General features: G+C 41.7%; 1 long non-coding RNA gene across 1 annotated transcript in view; it reads left to right on the plus strand.

Moving 5' to 3' along the window:
• Nucleotides 1–20,825, plus strand: part of LOC113604957 (uncharacterized) — a 60,420-nt gene extending 39,595 nt beyond the window's left edge. Inside the window, exons 2-4 of the long non-coding RNA XR_003427010.2 lie at nucleotides 13,444–17,035; nucleotides 17,615–17,827; nucleotides 19,259–20,825. This is a non-coding gene — a long non-coding RNA (uncharacterized LOC113604957). The remainder of the gene's footprint in view (nucleotides 1–13,443; nucleotides 17,036–17,614; nucleotides 17,828–19,258) is intronic.
• Nucleotides 20,826–21,048: the final 223 nt, after the last annotated feature.

Below are 21,048 nucleotides of genomic sequence, written 5' to 3' on the forward strand. Positions count from 1 at the left end.
CTTTTCCATTAAAGTAAAAGTAAAATATGTATTAGATAATAATTTATTCCAAAATAATATTGGAAAATAAAGAACTTTAGAATTGTATTACCAAAATCTATAGTCAGGGACAAATACATTGGTTTAATTTTTTATTATTAATCAAAATTATAATAAAATTTAATATGTGAATTTAAGAATTTAAATATATGATAATGAAATAAATAAACCTAAATAAATGTCTCCTGTTGTTCGGAGATAATATTTAAAGAATTACCTAAAAGAATAAGCAGGCAAAAATACTAAGAAAATGTAGATAATTAGAGTAATATTAAGGGAGAATTTCTCATCATGTATTAAATAACATACATTTCTAGAAGGTGTATTGGTGTTAAAGGTTATTACATTTTAAATGATAACTTTTATTAAAATTGCTCATCAGCAACTCTTAGGAGAATATATTTCTCCATACATTTGCCACGTTAGGTATTTTGCAACTTTTTAGTGTGGGATTAATTGATAGGATGTCTTGCAATTTTTTTTTTTTTAAAGAAGAACCTTTGTTTTTTAAATTTATTTTTAATTTATTTATTTTTTTAATTTTTGAGACAGAGAGAGACAGAGAGAGACAGAGCATGAACAGGGGAGGTGCAGAGAGAGAGGGAGACACAGAATCCGAAGCAGGCTCCGGGCTCTGAGCTGTCAGCACAGAGCCCGAGGCGGGGCTCGAACTCACGAACCGTAAGATCATGACCTGAGCTGAAGTCGGACGCTTAACCGACTGAGCCACCCAGGTGCCCCTGTCTTGCAATTTTTGATTTGCATCTATCACTTCTAAACGAAGTTAAACGTTTTTCACAAGTTTGTCATTTGAATTTCTTTCCCTATAAACTTTCTACTCACAAGTCTTGCTTAATTTTATTTTATTTTTTACTTTCTTTTTATTACAGTTCTCTGTATGCTAACAGTCCTTAATCATATGTGTTTTAATAATTTTTCTCACTTTTCATTTGTCTTTTGATGTTCTAACACATGTTCACCAATTTATGTGCATGAGAGTGTTTTCTTTTGCAACTTAGTTTTGAATCCTGGAAACCTGAAAAGTACTTTTTCACTATGAATAAATAGGGTCAATTCACTTTCTTCACAAAATTCTTATTGGAGGTTTTAAGGGAATTGTATTGAATCAGTAGATTTATAGAGAATTGACATATTTTATTGAGTTTCCTCATCCATGGACACAGTCTTATTTATTCTTTATTTCTTAATATCTGTAATTCCTCATATGATTTGTCCTTTCAATCAGGGACTGTTTAGAATTGCTTTCTTTAATTCCAAACTTTGGGACTCTGGGGGGGTACATTTTATCATTTCTAATTTTATTGAATTTTAGTCAGAGATAGTGGCCTGTGTTTTATAAATTATTTGATATCTGTTAGGATTTCATTACGGACTGATACTGTATTAGTATTCTATTACAGTATAACAAATCATCACAAATTTAGAGACTTAAAATGATACCATTTTTTTAATATGAAATTTATTGTCAAATTTGTTTCCATACAACCCCCAGTGCTCATCCCAACAGGTGCCCTCCTCAATACCCATCACGCACACACCCCTCCCTCCCACCCCCTATAAACCCTCAGTTTGTTCTCAGTTTTTAGGAGTCTCTTATGTTTTGGCTCCCTCCCTCTCTAACCATTTTTTTTCCTTCCCCTCCCCCATGGTTTTCTGTTACGTTTCTCAGGATCCACATAGGAGTGAAAATATATGGAATCTGTCCTTCTCTGTATGACTTATTTCACTTAGCACTGGAGAGTGTTATGCTAAGTGAGATACCATTTTTTTTAGCTCAGGGTTCTGTAGGTGAGAAGTCGCAGAAACGTGGCTGGGTTGTTTGCTCAGGTTCCCACAATGCTGAAATCACATGTCTGCTTGGCCAAATTTGCATCTGGAGGCCCTGGGGAAGAATCTGCTTCTGACCTCATTCCTGTTGTGGGTGGAAGCCAGTTCCTTGTGGTGTAGGACTGAGGTTCTATTTCTTTGCTGGTTATCAGCCAGGAGACTGCTGTCAGTTTTTAGAGGCCACCTATATTCCAAGCTTCATTACTCACTCCATCTTCAAAAGCTAGCAACAGAAATTTTCTCTTGGATCAAATCTTCCTCATGTTTTGAATCTCTGATGCACTCTGTCTCTAACCTTTAGAACCAGATTTAAAGGGCTCATGAAATTAGGTTGAACTCAACTGGATAATTTCCTTATCTTAAGGTCAAATGACTTAGGGCCTTAGTAACATCTTTAAAAACTTTTAAGGCGGTACCTAGTTCAGTGTTTGATGAATAACTAACTGGGAGAAGTTATATGTATACTAGGTGCTGGGCTTTGGGGCACTATCTTAGATAAGTGTGGTTGAAAAAAAATATTATATGGCATGTTCAGTATTTCATATATCTCTATTTAATCAAAGTTACTAATCATGCTTTCCAGATTATAACTTTACTAATTGCATAGGTTTGGATGCATCCAGATCGATGTTTATGTCAGTATCTTGACATTAGTGAAAGTAGTGTAATTAGTGAAATTTAAGACTTAGGAAAGCAGTGTCATTTAAGACCTCATTATCCATAAGAGGTACTAACATATTGTTTTTTCCTCTATTAATTTTTTTCTGACTCAGTCTCTAAGGACTTAGTGGGAGTAAACTCCTTTCTATTCTGCAGACACAAGAAGTTGCCCAAGCATCTTTGGTTTGCTGATACTTTCCTATTGGCATGGAAAGCTTGCTGCCTCTCCAAATCTATCCTCTGCTTCAAAAATTCTAACACTTCCTTTAAGATACTCTTCAGTTATCTCTGTGTAATGCCTGACCTCCAAGACAGCCTTATCTTACCTTTAAGTTATCGTGGTTAACATTTCATTCATTAAATCTTTCCATAACAAGCTCTTATAGTGTTATTTATCTCTTTATACATATGTGCAGGTGCATGTACATATGTAAATCTTTAGTTCTATCTTCCTTCTTCTCAAGGTTACATGATGCTACCCATGCTTGGATGTAAAGGTTGGGGAGGGATATGTATTTTAGTATTCAGAACAGTTCCTGGTCGATAGTACTGCTCAGCTATTTGTTGAATATAGAAATGGATGAATGGATAAACACTTATTAAGTGTCTAATAAGGCCTTTAATAAAAGGCAAAGCTTTCATTAAATTATACTTAAAGTGTCAAGTTTATATCTCCATTTTCCCTACTGATCTATGGAATCTCTCAACTGACACAGTCATGGTGGTCTACAATAATACCATCTCTTACCTGGTCCACTGAAATAGCTTCCCTGGTGCCTTTTCTGCATCCTACTGACCTCCAATGCATTCTCCACACAGCAGCAGCAGTCAGAGTGGTGATCTCCTAGAGGCATAAATCACATCATTCACCTCCATACTTAAAACCTTTCTTTAATAACACCTGTATTCTTTAAATTAATATATAAGGAGGCAGCCATATGTCCCAGTTTGCCTAGGACAGTTCTATTTATGCCCATTGTCCTCATGTAAATCTCACTTCTACTGCCAAGATGCCAGTCTGTGCCCTTGGGGAAGATGTCCAGTCCTTGAAGCTATCCAGAAACAGTGGCTGCAAGACTGTAAGGGCTTGACCATTTCACATGTGCTTGTTATTGATGTGAGTGAGTTAGAGTTGATTAGTTACATGCCCCAGAACTTCTTTTGGGTATCTTGGTCATTTTTTAATCTTATATCTGTGAGAAATGTTGTATCTAAGTAATGGAATGATAATGGTATCCTCTTGATTCTTTGAGCTCACCCTAGAGTAGTTTTTGTTGAACAAACAAGATGGACATCGCTTTATTGTATTTGAGCCACTCAGTCTAGCCCTAATAGGGTCTCTAAATTGTTCACTATGTGTTGTTCTGAAAGTTTGTAATGTTATTTTTGACATGATTGCTAAACATATTGGAGATTAAGACTGATGGCTACCACTCAGAACATTGGTGTAAGAGCAAAATATATTTTACACATTATTTAATTCCCACGTTAACAGCATAAGCATTTTACTCTCTATTTTATCGACAACGAAATTAAGACAACTTTTTCCAGGTATGAACAATCCAGTGCTTCCTGCATTCAAGTCTATTACTTGGAAGTGTAACTACTTTGGCTTAATAAATATGGTTTGTTATCTGGTAGATAGGTACACAATGATCAGATAATGATTCATTTAGGTTGAATCTGCAGAGAGCAGGACATGAATTTGTCTATTATAAATATAATTTCTTTTTTTCAAAAATCTTTTTTATTTATTTATTTATTTTGATAGAAAGATAGTTTTAGCATCAGCGGGGGAGGGCAGAGAGAGAGGCAGACAGAGAATACCAAGCAGGCTCTGTGCTGCCAGCGCAGAGCCAGATGTGGGGCTCAATCCCATGATCCGTGAGATCATGACTTGAGCCAAAATCAAGAGTAGGAGGCTTAACTGACTGAGCCACGCAGGTGCCCCTAATTTCTTTTTTTTAAGTTTTTAAAAAATATTTAGTTTGGGGAGAGCATAAGTAGGAGGGGGCAGATGGGGGACAGAGGATCTGAAGTGGGCTCTGCGCTGATAGCAGTGAGCCCAATGTGGGGCTTGAACTCACCAATTGAGCCATGAGATCATGATGACCTTATGATCAGTCAGAAGCCCAATCAACTGAGCCACCCACAATATTGCCCCTATAAATATTTCTGAGCCAGGAAACCATGCACCTAGCCTTGGGCCCTTGAAATTTTAAGATACAAATGAAAAAGCTCCTGATGTCATAAGACCTGCCATTTTGTTAGAGACAATTTTCACAGATAAACTGCAATTTTCTAGGATAAATAGCCTGCATGGTGTTTGGCATTTAAAAGCGTACTATTTGAATAAATGGAATATAGCATGCCTGAGAAAGGAACAAATGAAGAGTACAAAGATCAAAAGAAGCAGAGAGGAAAAGACTTTCTCCCTGGCAAGTGGGCAAAAGCGTCACTAAAGTGGTTGGTTACATTGGAACTGGCTACTAGAGGGGGTAGGCGAGTTTACTAGGGAAGGAAAGCTAGAGGGGGGCATTCTGGGCAGAGGGAATAGCTTGGCAAATGTATGGAGCTGGGCTAAAATCAAAACCATGGCATATTCAGGAAGTGGGTAGGAGTTCACTGATCTGGAAAGGGTCTTCAGAATTTCATGGGCAGTATTTTTCCTGCATGAGGAGAAATCACAGCCTCGATTGCACTGCTGTTCATGGCTCAAGTTGATTCCTTTTGTAAAAAGTGCAGTCTTAATATCGCAGACTGAATTCTGAGTGTTGTGGGCTGGAAATTGGAAGAGACCAGAGCTGAGATGGATGAATGTAGTCTGATGCTATAAGCCCCATTCTACCGAGGCTTTCACAAAATGTCAGGCATTGAAACTACTTGTCATTGAGTGAGAACAGCCTCCTCTCTAGGGAGCATTCTTTTTGCCCTCTGTGTTCCAGCAAATAGTGTGCAACCCCCTTCTGTCGGGGCCACTCTTCCCTGAACACACAAGTCTTAGGAAGTTCAGAGTCTGGCAACTACTGTGTTCTCAGAGATTAATACAGAGACCTCATGGCCTTTGCAAGGCTCTGTGAGCTGCAGCATTCCTTTGAGGAAATAGGAGAGGCACAGGGTACACTCCATACCTAGTAGGAGAATTTTCTGGGTGTAGTGCTATGGAGGAGGATTTGTTTCTGTGGAGGAGACTTGTGAAATGACACACAGACAAACAAAAAAGTGACAGACATGAATGCATTTCCTGTCACTTCTTCCTGAAAGTCAGTGTTGATTTTGAGCAAACAAAGAGTAATATCTTTGCTAGTAATAAATAAAACAAATAAAAATAAAACTAATAAAACTAATAAAAACTAACAAAACTCTCATCCCTAGAGTAGTGAGAGTGAGAAAAACCATTAGTTGTGTGTGTGTGTGTGAGAGAGAGAGAGAGAGAGAGAGAGAGAGAGAGATCTGGCTACTGTACTTTAACAATAATTCCTCTTGACATTATACAAGGTCAGCACGTCACCTCAAGACCACCCTGCTTGAGGATTTGCTCTCCACACAGGGTTGTATGGACTCTCTCGGCTGAGAAATGTCACCCAGCACCTTTCATATTTATGGTGACTCATAAACAGGAAACCGGTCCTGTCCATGACATTGTAACTTTTTTCATATCTCAAATCCTTTTATGAAAATGAAAAAAAAACCCACCAAACAAAACCATAGAACTTAGCTGCCTTATGCTTTCCGAGCCAAAGTAAATATTGCCAAATTAGTAAGGCATACTGAACAAATTAAGCGCTAAATGCAAATTTATCGACTGAAATCCAATGGCGGAGTCGCCAAAGAGCTTACAGTGGTAAAGCGCAGCCCTGTAAGTAGGTGTTTGTGTTGGCGAGTCTCTGCAGAGAGGCATGGGAACAGTAATATAAAAAGAGAGCATTTCTGTTACACCCAAGATGAACAGTTTGCTTTAGAAAGTTCAAGTAAACAGTGTCTAACATATATTCACTGAATTCAGAATCTCAGTTGCTACCAAGAGGGAGATGAAAAAAAAGAAGCTGGCAAAATTTCATTAAAAAAAATCTCATTTGGAAATGTTCAAGTCAGCCTTGTAAATCATTGAATGAGATGGAGGCATCCTTCCTCATTTCTGAGCCCTGACTACGTTCCAGCAGTGCATCACTAGGGCAAACAAGAGCTTTTCCCTTAAGGATATTTAAAACCTTACAAAATAAGGAGAAAATTTATCTTCATATTTTCTAATATCTCGAATGGAATAAAATCTTACAAAATAAGATTTATCTTCATATTTTCTAATGTCCCAAATGGATGATGTATCCTTTTAAGTTGTGGGCATCATTTATGATGCCTAAGTTTTGAAAGTTGTATGTGTATTGCTTTGGTTTAATGACTGATTTGGGAGGGGCTGGAGGAGAAAGTGGTTGTGATTATAACTGCTTCAGTGTTATCCTCTTGACCATGGACTTGGTGACTTCTCTTCCCACTTTGGCCAGATTCTCTTATCCCCTTTAACATGAAAAATCCTAGGATGCACATTTCTGTTTGCATTGAGTGTTCCTCTTCCTCTCCTCCTCCTCATCCTCCCCCTTCTCCTACTCCTCTCCCTTGCTTCCCCTACCCCCTTTTTATAGCACTGGATCTGCAATGCTAAAACAAAGTCCTGGTCATGTATCTTCCATGAAACTACATTTGATGAGATTTTATTTTATTTTTTAAAAGTTTTAAAAATTTTAATTGAAGTATAATCTATATATAATGTTATATGTTTTGGGTGTGCAACATAGTGACTTGACAATTATGCACATTACAAAATACCATGGTAAATGTAGTTGCCACGTGTCATCACACAAGGGCTATTACAATAATATTGACTGTATCCCTTGGATGTTACTTATTCTTCAGTGAAGAGTTCCTACAAGCTTTCTGGGGCTTCCCACATTGTCTTGTCTCTTCTTTTTAATTTTTTTAATGTTCATTTATTTGTTTTGTGAGAGAGACAGAGTGAATGAATGTGAGCAGAGAGGGGCAGAGAGAGAGGGAGAGAGAATCCCAAACAGGCTCTGCAATGTTAGCACAGAGCTCCATGCAGGGCTCGATCCCACAAACTGTGAGATCATGACCTGAGCTGAAACTAAGTCAGACAGTCAACTGACTGAGCCATCTAGGTGCCCCACCTTGTCTCTTCTTTGACACTAGGCAGGTGAAGAAACCAGGAGACAGGAAAGTCATTTTATCATACGGCACAAATCGGGACTATAATGAAAATACCATAGTGTGCCAAACCTGGATGGATATTTAGAAAGTTGTATTTTATAGAGGAAAAATTAGACGCCCAGAGAGAGATTATCACGTGGCCAAAGTAACCAGTGATTCAGTTGCAGAGAAATTATTAGATCAGATTTTCTTCGTCTCTTGATTCCTAACCAAAAGACTCAACATACCAGTCTCCCTCCCACATACTTACTGTTGAGGGGTCTTTTCTATACATAACATTCTCTTCCCACACCCAGCAACATAGAGTAGCAGAGCTAAATATCTCCTTCTCCGTGCCACTCTCTTTCTCAAGGAAATCTACTGGTCTTCCACTGCAGAGGAAACCAAGGATAAACTCCTCAAGCATTTTGGGTTTTGAAGCTGAGGGTAGCCCTGGCCCTGGTTGGCCAAAACATTAGACAAGCTGAGAATTGTCTTGTGGCAGAAAGATAGCAAGAAAATTGCAAAGCAGAAATGGGCCTAGCTATGACCCCCGGGGGAAGGGAAATTTATAAATATTTGGTGGGTGGAAATGAAAAGGGGTTATAAATTATATTTTCCTACATGACATTTCCTAAGAAATCAGCCAGGGTTACATTTTTTAGAAGAATTTAGATAGTCGAAGAAATGAAAATCAGCTTGATGCACTTTATTTGCATGGTATAATCTCAGTTAACTAGCTTCAACCACACAATCAGCTGGCAATAACTTTGGTTCAGAGGCCCACACAGCACAGTAGACAACATCATATATGCAGCTCAGTATACCTGGGGCATTCTGCATTTACCTTAGATTGCTTTCTAGGTCAAAAGTCTAGGTTAATGAGCATTTCCACTCATACTCAGAACATGTCCCTGGAATGCGGGAAAAACTTGAATTGTTAGCAACAACAACAAATTCTTTTGGACTCGTTTTAACCAGAAGCGATATAAAAAAAGTGTAGTAATTTCAGAACACTAACAATATGCAAATCTCTTAATAAAAGTAAGAAAAGATTACTGTTATTACAGCTGAGTTCTTAATGATCCCTCCCTTGACTAAATATTAGAATAGGTCTTCCTATGGCCTTGGTTCTTGGTGCAAGAATCCATAGTCATCACCTAGCTACTCTCCACCTGAACGAGCCTATTCAAAACAATGGTCTTCTCCAGGGGCTACATGTTACACCATCAAATGATTGGGTGTTTCTGTGAAGTAGAAGGTACAGTGTGTTAATGCATATTGGCTATTGGAGAGTTCTGTTGAGTAGATGACTTCTAATATGTGGTGTTTTGATAATAGTAACTAATTTTACTCTTTTCCCATGGGGTGATCTGCCCCCAGAATAGTCTTAGGTAGACTATTCTTACCCCCAAGGGTAATGGCTTAGATTCATCAAGCTACGGATGTGAAAGTGCTACACATAAGCTGCAGAGAACTATTGATTTGAAGAGATATGTTTATTTGAGTGGATACTGACAGAGATGCTGTGGGCAACTTAAAATCTATGCTTACCTTGAAATCTAGCCCCTGTGGAAGCATATAGAGGACATAGTGGGGTTTTTATTCCAGGGCAGTTTTCTAAACCTGTGATCAGGGGTAGAATGGCTGGACGTAGAATGGACTGAGCACTGAATCACTATCTTGGCCACAAGAGTGACCACCAATCCCTGAGGAGCGACCTCCTCTCCAGTCTTGGAGAGAACTTAGCGGTGGGGCCCAGAGCAAAGCTAAGAAGCCCCAGAGAGCTCAAAGGTCCTGTAGGAAAGGGCCAGGTCATCACGCCCTCCACTTTCTCTGCCAGTTCTCCTCTGGGTCTCCTTTCAGACCTCCATCAAGTCTGTCTTCAGAGTTTCCCAGGGCACATGGATGCAATCTAAACTCATCATGTGAATCTAAGTAAACCACTTAATCCAATGCCTGGCATATTTAAGGACTTAATAAATATCTATCATTAATCTTCTTGTGCTAAAATCATCATCATCATCATCTCCTCATTTATTTAAACCTTACAACATACTTGTCAGTTTCTTTGAGAAAAAAATAAAAGCCAATCTCACACTTACAACTAGTAAATAAATTATTTATAGTTTGTCTTACAGGACAAAATCTAAATAACTCTACATTAAAAAGAACATCAGTTACACTTCAGAAAATTCACTCAATGTGTTGAAAACATTCCTTTTGTTGCCTGTATAAATTTTGTAGTTAAAGACATCCTCAGGAGAGGTAACATACAGGTATCTGGGCTCCGCAATCAGGCTCCTTTCTGCCTGAGAGTGTTCTCCCTTTCAAGTATATACCTCTCATTTTTCACACTATATGGTGACATTTTTGAGGGCATAAACCTCATGTCTATTTTTCTACCTTTTGTACAGTCTCTGACACAGGACTTCACGTATAGTAGGCATTCAGGAAAACCTCTGTGATGAATGGATGAGTCTGAGAGCCACCGGGATTTGGGCTGGACCAGCAGCATCTTCACTGAATTGAATGCGAAGACCGATAATTCTGTGGGCTGTCCACAGTCATGCATTTCTATAAAACTCCATTTTACCACCCACAAAAACACATTTGACGCGGCTGAATGTGTACATATGCACCTGCACACTCACACCCGTGCATGAGTGTGCATCCTAGTGCCCCCCCAAGGGCTGACATTCACCTCTTCTGCACCCAAACTCGACACTCCCCCATCCATATTTACAGCCAAGTATCCCCCCCAACACACAGCGGCACAGACACATGTGAGCCACTACGGGATGGCACCCGCACACATGCAAACCTGCATGCCCTCCAGATGACTTTGAAGCTGGGACTGAGAGTAGGGAAACACCCTGAATCCTGGCTGCTGTGGCAGTCACAACACATCACGTTAAAAAAAAAATTCTCGTTATTCCCTGGAGACTGCAGGCTGACTTCCGAGTTTTAAAGGACCCCCAAAACTGACTCTCCTCTGACTTTGCTCGGGGCTAGTTCCTGAACAATACATAAATTGTCGGGATCAACGAGAAGAGTACACTGTGTTCTCTAAGTGCCTTTAGGACCAGTGTCTCCACCTCCCAAGACAATATTACTATTGTCTCCAACGCTCAAGCCTGTTGTTTTATCTTTGAGGAAGTTTATTCCTAGATAGAGATCTTCAAACACCAGCTGAAAATGGAGGCATTGACAGACTGGCTCACATTTATTGCTGCTGCATAAGAGAACCATTTAAAAGCTGGTGGAGCTTTCCTCCTCAGCAAATACAGCCACTTACTCTGGTCAAGCCATCTGCCTTTCTAGAAGGCTCAGGACTTAGGAGTCAGCCCAGTTATGAGCAGAATCCACAGAGCTGTAAAGGCCAACAGGGAAGGGAAAGAGTTTAAACTTTAACTTCTTCAGACATCATGGAACCATCACAAAAATGAATCAGAAACACCCAACGGAGAGCATTTTTCACAGTCACTGTGCAGATGACAGAAGATAAGAAATGTCAGTAAAGGTGGAAAGTTCTATACTGATAACATCTTCTACCTTGTGGATAGAGACACTATTTCTCAGGAGTTCGCTGGATAGTTCACATCACTGGTTTTCTTCTGACCTACAGAAACAGAAAGAAAAATGTATCCAAAAATCACTGTTAGGAGACATATCGTCCACTCCCTGCCCCTGGTTCTGGAATGCTGAGTTCAGAGAGCCCCAGCCCCAACACTTGTCTTTTTTTCTTGAGGAAGAAGAACCAAGAACATGAAAAGAGAGGGACTTGTTTACAGTGACCTATAATGTAGCAGCCAAGTGAAATCTTGTACCCAGTTTTGGACTCTCATTTTAAGGTTTTTTTATTTCTGTTCCCCCCACCAGGCCATGCTATTCCCTCTCTCATTTAATTCTCCTCCATGACCGCTGGAGATTAGGCATCCTTCCAGTGAAAATGATTGCTCACTCAGTCTCATTCTGCACTTCAAGCGTTACTTTATTCTCATGTTTGCTATGATGATTTGTGCAGGGTTTTAATTAACTCTTCAATGAATTCGGTAAAGAAGCAGTTAAAAATGAATTAGTTTGTGATTTAAAAAAAAAAGGGTCCTTTGGGGCACCTGGGTGACTCAGTGGGTTGAGCGCCGACTTCAGCTCAGGTCATGATCTCACAGTCCGTGAGTTTGAACCCTGCATCGGGCTCTGTGCTGACAGCTCAGAGCCTGGGGCCTGCTTTGGATTCTGTGTCTCCCTTTCTCTCTCTGCCCCTCCCCCTTGTGTTCTCTCTCTCTCTCTCTCAAAAATAAAATAAACATAAAAAATGTTTTAAAAAAATTTATAAAAGGTCCTTTATCCTAGAGACCTGAGGACTTTTAGAACAAGGTTTTCCTTCTAGTAAAGGAAGAGAATCTTATTTTTCCTTCCCTTTGTTCCAGGTATGGATGGGTCAATCTCCTGATGTCTCTATCAGGTGACTGCAGAACCATTCGCAGAGCATGTGTAGTGGAGATACTCTCGGGCTTTTGTCTCATACCAAAGACCAGGAATCTAAAGCTGTTTCAATCGTTTAGGCACCTAGAGTGGAAAGTCATATCAGTCTCCTGATATGGTCTGCCAGGCTCTAATCTTTGGATAACTATCTGCTACCCACTGGTAGACAGAACTGGACAGGTTCTTAGAGGCCATGAGATCCAACCCATTTTATGAGTGGAGAAACTTAGTGCCATAAATGGTATGGTAGTCAGAATGGTGGCCCTCCCAAAAATGTCCATGTTCTAATCCCAGAACTTGTGAATATGCTACCTTACATGGTAAAAGCGTCTCTGTAGATATGAGTGAATATAGAATAAAGTTAGGGATCTTGAGGTGGGGAGATTATCTTGGATTATCCATGTTGCCCAGTGCAATCAAAGAGTCCTTATAAGGGGAAGAGGGAGGCAGGCGAGTGAGAGTTTGAAGAGAAGTGAACATGGAAGTAAAGGTCAGGGTGATGTAATTGCTGGCTGGGAGTCACCTGCCAAGGAATGTGGGCATCCTCTAGAATCTTGAAGAGCTAAGGAAATGAATTCTCCCCTAGAGCCTCCCTGCGGGCACCTTGACTGCAGCTCCTTGGGACCCATTTCAGACTCTTGATCTCTAGAACTCTATAGTCATAAGTCTGTATTGTTGTAAGCTACTACACTTGTGGTAGCTTGTTATAGCAGCAACAGAAAGCAGATGCAGGGAATAGGAAAAACTGGGACAAGGACATCCCTTCTATCTGCTTCCTTGGTCTGGAAACCTTCTCTCTTCAGCCCCTTTCTTTGGTTGACCAACTGCTGTCATGTTCCACCTTAGCCGAGGATGTGTTATAGCAGAGCCTCCCTTCGGCTTGATTCAGAACCTTACCTCAGTTCTCCTACAGTTCCCTGTGTCTTCTATGGAATATTCCACGTTGTGGGCTGTGAGACGGAGTTTTTCCCCTCCCCCGACTGACTGTGGACTCCTCAAGGGCATCAACTAGCGTCATTCATTCTTTGATCACCAATCTCTAACACAGGCGAGTCTTGATTGGTTCTGAGTGAATACATCAATGAATACACAAAATATATTTTTTAAACTCAGCATTTTGAAGCTTTTTAGCAATCACTAATGAATAAATGTATTTTCTCTGAATATTTTTGCCTTTTTTTCTTTTTTCCCCCCCTTCTCATCCAGGCAAGTTTGAAGATGACTGCGGAGACTGTAAATTCAGGAGTGTTAACTGTGGAGTGACAGGACCCTGGAGACAGGCTCGGAATTGCTGATCCCAGGCAGGACTTGTGCCTCAAGCTCCTCACAAAGGGGCTTCCTTAAGCTTGTCACTGAGTTGTCCCAGCAACCTGGAAAAACAGCTCCCCTCTTTGAGGTGGTAGACCAGTTTTCTGATATTCCCCAACCCCCAGACTATCAAGTTCATCTCCCCAAAAGGGAAGCTTTTTTTCTAAGATGGTGAGAAAACACCAATGCCAGATATCATCTGGTTTCCGTTGAGGGGCTCCAAAACTCTGTCGTGGGCTAATTGTTTCTATTCATACACACGAAGATAACCATGAATGGAGATCTGTCACCAGCTCCTGGGTCTTGATATCACTGGATTGACCTAGGCATATGGGTTATTTTGGAGAAGCTAGTCCTTTGTTTTCTAGGCTCTTCTATGGCACATACTCATGATTCCTGCAGGGGCCTTTGGTGGCTTCTTGAGTATCTCAGACCCTTAGGAGACAATAGGGTTCCTTTACCTCATTCCTTCAGTCTGGAAGTTGTGGGGCTGTTTCTGTCACCCAGCTCCTTCACTTTAACCTCTGTGGATGTGGCTCCTGCTCAGGGTTTAAAGGGTGCAGCTCATATGCCATCACCAGGAAGTATCTAGATACTGGTGAGATAGGAACTCAAATTGCTGGCTGCTCCGTTCTCTTTACCAATATTTATTTCCACTTTGCAGATGAAAACAATTTATTATGAAAGCATGCTGATAGCCTGAAATAACCTGAAGTGGGCACAGTCTTGTGAAATACTTGGCAAGGAAATAAATACATATTCAGCCACTGAAACCAAAAGGTTTATTGCCTAGGAGGGGCTCCATGGAAACTCCTGCGCAAGGATATGTCTAAAGCAGTTATTTTCCTGACTTTGGTCTTCAGTATATCACTCAAGAAGACAAGATTCTGGAGAACCACGTGGACAGGCGCTCAATGACTAGGTGAACTTGGAAAAAGTGGCCTTGGATGTCTCTCACAAATTTACAACACACCCTAGAAAAATCTACAGCACACAAACCTATTTACATTTGTTTAACTCAGAATTTCCTATTTCCCCATGAACATTTCCCTGCACAGAATACCTGTTAATATGTCACAGAATCAGTGTTCTGCAGCCCACATTTTGTGAATCCCCACATCTTGAGAGGCTTTCTCCAGGCTTCTTGGAGAGGTAGGCTTCCTTATCAGACTTTCTAAGTTGCACATGTTTATCATTTATGAGACAAGTGTCAGAGACCATCTCAGTTAATATAGCAACTTTGAGGTAGCTATTAAGCCTTCAATCAGTAGTTAATTACATAACTGATATTAGTTATCTACTATGGCATGACCCCAGGGCAAGTTTGTTATTACCTTTATTTTATAGGTGTAGATGGGGAAACTGAGTCCCAGGAAAGGTAAATAATCTATCCGAAGTCACATGATCTTCAGGTAATAGAGCCAGAAAGAAAATCCAGTTTCTCCGATTCCCAGTCTTTGGTTGTTTCCACTTTTTTCAGACTGCAGAGGAGTTACTACTGCCATTCTTGCACCAACATCACTCTAGAAGTTCAGAACAGGGTTGCTAAAGAGGTCTTTTTTATGAACTTGATTGAGATCTTGTCCTTCCTCATCTCCCAGCCTGTGCTTTCCCTGCGTCCAGCTCTGAGTTAGAGGAGGGAGGTTGGAGAGTTACTTTTTTAAAGATGTTTTTATTTATTTTTGAGAGAGCACAAGCAAGGAAGGAGCATAGAGAGAGGGGGACAGAGGAACTGATGTGGGCTCTGCACTGACAGCAGCGAGCCTGATGTGGGGCTTGAACTCACAAACTGAACCACAAGATCATGACCTGAGCTGAAGTGGAGACACTCAACTGACTGAGCTCCCCAGATGCTCTGCAAATCACTCAAGTAGAGAGACCCACTCAGACCTGGGGAGAAGGAGTCATGTCCACATGACGCTCAGAACCCCAGTGGCTTTTGCATTTGCATATCCCAAAGACGGGAAGCAAGATGGCTTAACTCAAGACCTTTGAATCTCCCCCTCCTTGGCTGCTATGTAAGAGATTCTCTCCCAGACACGAAGCTTCAAGGTGATCATTCTAATGGATTCCGAAGCACAGTGTGTAGAGTGGGAAGCCTTTGGACTCTGGGTTTCCTGTGTTGTGGTCTAAAACCTGTTCAGTCAAGTCGAATTGTACTGGTATTCTGCAGTTTGTGTTGGGAGCCCATGGCCAGCTGTTTATTATTTTAAAAACTCTGGGTTGCTGCCTTTATGCATGGGGGTGGGAGGGCAGCCTACTGTGCAAGGCGGCTGCCACCTTCTGGGAATGACAATGTTGCTCTGTATACTCCACGGGGGCCCCTCAGGCAGAGCTACCGCATTCCGGAGCTCTACCCAGCCAGATGAACAGAGACTATTTCATCTCGCCAGTTATCGAGACAAAGTCAGGGCTCTAGCAATTGTGTTCCTCCCTGTCATATAACCTTTTCATGAGGAAGACCCCACTAAGGCCTTGAGACCAGGACCCTCACAGCTTCACCAGAGTACTGGGGAAACGTGTTCACACTGGGCTTTATGAAACACACTCTTGCCTTCCTCACCTTTCAAAATGTGTCCCTGCTAGGTGCCCCATGGTAAGAATGTCTCAGTGTCCCACTGGAACATTTGTTATTGCCCAATCCAGCTCAACACCCCTTCCAGCCATGTCCCAAGAAGCCAGCACTGAACACTTGAAATAAAACAGAGCGATGTCCTCGAGCTGTAAATGCCTCCCAAAGACAAACGGACAGAACTTCATTGTTTCAGGGAAGAAGGCGCCTCACATAGCGGTCACATTGTGGTTACCGGGGGCCCGATGATTAATCCACAGAGAGGATGTGCAGGAGAGAGGAGCTGGCATCATTCCTGCAGATGAAGATTCTTTAAAATTTCATGTCTCTGACTGAACATGTGCCCCAGAAACACAAGATTTCCATTGTTAAAGTCTCTTTGGTGACCTCATTTTCCCAGTTGTGAGTTGGCATGTAAGTAATTACCTTTTCTGTCTGCACAGGGATACCGTGTTCCTGAAACTTAAGTGTTTCACACTTTAAAATGTACATTGTGCTGCTTATAATTATGCTTCTGAAGGGGCACACTTACAGCGATTTATGAAATTTCTAATTTAGAAATGGGATATGAGTCACTAGTGCATGGAGAAATTAGCAAAATCAGATACTGATCAGTGTACATATATACTCAGCATAAATAATTAGATTATTTTTAGAATCAATTTTTTAAAAGCTCTGTGCTAAGCTCTTTTAAAGGCACTCCAGAAGATTCCAGCAGTATCCACCAATGTCTACCATGGCTCTTGTCCATTGCATGATCACCACTGGGGGAGGTGGACTCTCTTACAATGGCAAATACTGTATGTGAGGGGCCGACGCAGATGTCATGATGATGCTGATGGGTGAAAATCCACAGTTCTGTCACTTACTAGTACTGGGCCGAGGACAACTTCTCTGAGCTTCTGTTCCCTCATCCAGGTATAAGGAATAAGTCATAAACTATGTATATAAGATGCCCTTGCACATACAGCTTATTGGAGTAACCTCTTAAATATGAATTTCAGCTCAGGGTGACACTATGATTTGGGACTGTTGTGGAAGTTTTTAGACATGGTTTCAGAGATTGTGCCTCTCAGGTCACTTTCAGAACTCGTGGGCTAAATGGACAGTATAATAGGGATGGTTATGGGAGTGGTGCAGGAAGCAGTGGGGGAATGGATTGGTTACCAGAATGAGGGAGATGAGTCTCAGAGAGTTCGTATTTATGTACCAGCTGACTGGGTCTTTGACCCAGCTCCTTTACTGCCAAGATTAAATGGATGCTAGAGCCTTTGGGGGGACCCACGTCAGAGGGCACTGCCTCCGGGTCTATGTCCAGAAGCTAGCTCTCTGTCAAGGCAGACTGAGATAAGATGTCACCTGTTTTTATGACCTCCCATCACACAAGCCAGGTCTAAAGCTCAGAAGACAACGCAGAGAGAGTTGTGTCCCTTTGTTTTGAGCTCAAGGGCTTTTTAATGCCATCAAATGTCTCCTTGTTCCCTTGTTGTGCAACAGGGCATGCAGCTCTGAATGGGACCTTTTGTAACTGGAAATTCCACAGTTCCAGCTGCCCCTGACTCTCGTCCATGCCAGACGACATCCCCAGAGACTTTGAAGTTGCATGTTTGAATGAAGCACAGCCCCACCCCACCTCTCACCCTATGTGCCTGCCCACAGTATCAGTCAGACTCTGGGAGAGCAGTGGGACCAGCTTCTGGCTACCAACAGGTAAGAGCTAGAGCTAGGGGGCCAGTGTTGCCCCGCCAGTCCGCTCTCCTAGTGTCTGGAGCTACAAGGATAGCACTTCCAGCAGCTCTATCTTAAGGAGGGACTGGGCTCATCTTGAGGGAATCCATCTAAGTCTCTTCTGAATCCTGGTTAGGCTGTCTTACCTGATGTAGACCCAAGCAGCCCTAGCCACATCGTGCCTGAAGTCAGCACAGCATCTGCTTTGCCTGCAGCCCCTGCTTTCCTGATTTGAAATTTTTTAAGTTTATTTTTGAAAGAGAGAGAGAGAGAGACGCAGAGGTGAGCAGGGGAGGGACAGAGATAGAGGGAGACACACAGAATCTGAAGCGGGCTCCAGGCTCTGTCTGAGCCGTCAGCACAGAGCTCGATGTGGGGCTCGAACTCACCAAGTGTGAGATCATGACCTGAGGCGAAGTCGGACGCTTAACCGACTGAGCCACCCAGGTGCCCTACCTGCTTTCTTGATTTGTATGTGAAGAGATATATAGCCATGTGGATTGAAAGCACATCAAAGCACAGAGATTGCTTTGTACTTAGTAGGAGAGGAGAAAAGAGTGGCATTTATTGAGCACATGCAATCTAACTGGCTGTTTGGTACTAAATTTTATTTATTTATTTATTTATTTATTTATCATTAAAAAAAATTTTTTTTAACGTTAATTTATTTTTGAGACAGAGAGAGACAGAGCATGAACAGGGGAGGGTCAGAGAGAGAGGGAGACACAGAATCTGAAACAGGCTCCAGGCTTTGAGCTGTCAGCACAGAGCCCAACGCGGGGCTTGAACTCACGAACCGCAAGATCATGACCTGAGCCGAAGCTGGACGCTTAACCGGCTGAGCCACCCAGGTGCCCCACTAAATTTTATTTAAACATCACAACAAACACCATGAGGCCATCTCCATTTGCACAGATGAGGAAATTGAAGATCAGAGACTATGAAGTTTGCCCAGGTCTTTCTAGCCACTAAGTGGAGAGATGAGATTCAAACTATGGTCTATTTAGCTCCAAGACAGACTCTTTCTTTTAGAGCATCATTATTTTCAGATCCCTTTCCCACTGAGACTAATTATTAATAAGCCTTCCTCCTGGGCCAGCTCCTTCAGTGATGTGTCTTAAGCAGAGACATTCTGACTTGGCCCCCTCTAGCTCTTTCCTTTCCTCCCTGACAACCATTTCCCTGGCCCTCTCTAAATGCCCAGAGGCCTCAGGTTCTCCCTATTTCTCCCTCAGTGCCCCAGCCAGAATGTATCTGAGATCCTTCATTCATGTTCCAAAGGCATAAAGGACATTTAGAGAAGATCTTCCTGTGCACGCACTGTCCAAACTCAAAATAGGGATTTAAAACCGTCAGCACAGGGGAAGACTGTTGTGGAGTAGCATCCAGGTCTGATTGTGTTTTATACTACAGGAATCCAGCACAGTGTTGTGCCTATGCAAGGATAGATGAATGAGTAGAGCTCTGAGAGATGAGGCCCCTGGTGGAAGGGCGCTTGAGGACATCAGGCCACCTTCCTTGCATCTATGAAGTCATACCATGTTGGCTGACACCTCATAAGCCTGGACACAATGCAAGTATCCCAATATGTTAAACTTATTTGTCCATTTACAATTTCATTCGATGTTTACTGAGCACCAACTTTCTGTTAGGTCATGCTGGGGAAGATAGCAGAATGGAAAAATGTAGTCTCTGTCTCAACAATCCAGGTGGGAGAAGACTTGAGTTTCATGCAGAAAGCAAGATAGCAAGGAATGGACACTTATCTCATCCTGAGAGATATCTATGAGAAGACTTCCTGAGTGGGATGGCTTTGAGTTGCTACAAGGATGTAGTAAGAAATAAAAATCCGTAAAGGCATTAAGCAACAACCACAGCAACACTGTTCTTTTCTATATTCACACCAACATTTCTGACATCAGATGTGTGGGTTTTTCCACACCAAGCAATTCTCTAGTTCTCGGCAGTCACCAGTTGAGTGTCCTACAATTTAAATTCCTACACTAACTGGACAGACCACACAGGTTAAGAGCTTAGTCCACAAGACTGTCCCCCACTTCATAAACCAATTGCAAGGCCTGGGTTGTCACCTGTACTTCTGACTGGCCATAAACGGGGGTTCCCACAACTCCTGCTTGGATTGGTACATTTGCTAGAACAGGTCATAGAACTTGGGAAAACAGTTTACTTACTAGTGTACCAGTTTATTATAAAAGGATACAACTCAGGAACAGCAAGAAGGAAGAGAAGCAAGCATAGGGCAAGGTGGGAAGGGGTTCATGGAGCTTCCATGCCCTCTCTGGGTTCACCACCCTCCCAACACCTCAATGTGTTCACTAGCCAGGAAACTCTCTCTACCCTGTTGTTTGGGGCTTTTGTGGGGGATTCATTACATAGGCATGGTTGCTTAAATCATTGGCCACCGGTAATGGAAAATCTCCAGCCCCTCTCCCCTTCCTGAGGAGGTTGGGGAAGGGACTGAAAGTTACAACCCTGTAATCACATGGCTGGTTCTCCTGGAAGCATCCCTCCATCTTTTGGAGCTTTCCACAAGTCACCCCATTAGTATAAACTCACGTATGGTTGAAAGGGATATATTATGAAAAATAAAGCATGTTCCTTTCTCCTCTATCACTCAGGAAACTCCAAGAGTTTGGCAGTTCTGTGCCAGGAATTGGGAACAAAGATCAAGTATACACTTCTTATTATATTACAGTATCACAGCTTTCCATGCAGAGGGGGCAGAGCAATTAAAGCAGAGCAGGTGTGAAAAAAAATGTGAGGTGTGGCTATAATAACGAATTTCTGTGAGAGGGTGGGAATGAGCTTGAACAATCAGTAGCAGCCTTGCTGTGTTAATGAGTTTGAAACTATATTATTCTCTTGTGGGGGCATGGATAGTAATTATACTTTACACACATAGAATGATTCTGTGAGCAGTAAGCACTCTGCTTTATGTGAATGATCTCATTAAATATTTGCTACCACTCTGACTTGGGTACTCTTATTACTTCCACATGATATATGAATAAATTGAAGGACAAAGCACACAGTCCATGTCAGAAAGTTTTAACCACCATACCCTTCTGCCTCTAAGAGATATGATGGAGTGAGCTCCCCAGAAATGGAGGTTATCCCCTCTGAGGACAAGCAACTCATGGACATAAAGGACAAATTATAACCTCAAGCCCTGGCTTGGTAGC

This window comes from Acinonyx jubatus, chromosome A3, assembly GCF_027475565.1.
Source record: "Acinonyx jubatus isolate Ajub_Pintada_27869175 chromosome A3, VMU_Ajub_asm_v1.0, whole genome shotgun sequence".
In the NCBI taxonomy this organism is placed as follows: Eukaryota; Metazoa; Chordata; class Mammalia; order Carnivora; family Felidae; genus Acinonyx; species Acinonyx jubatus.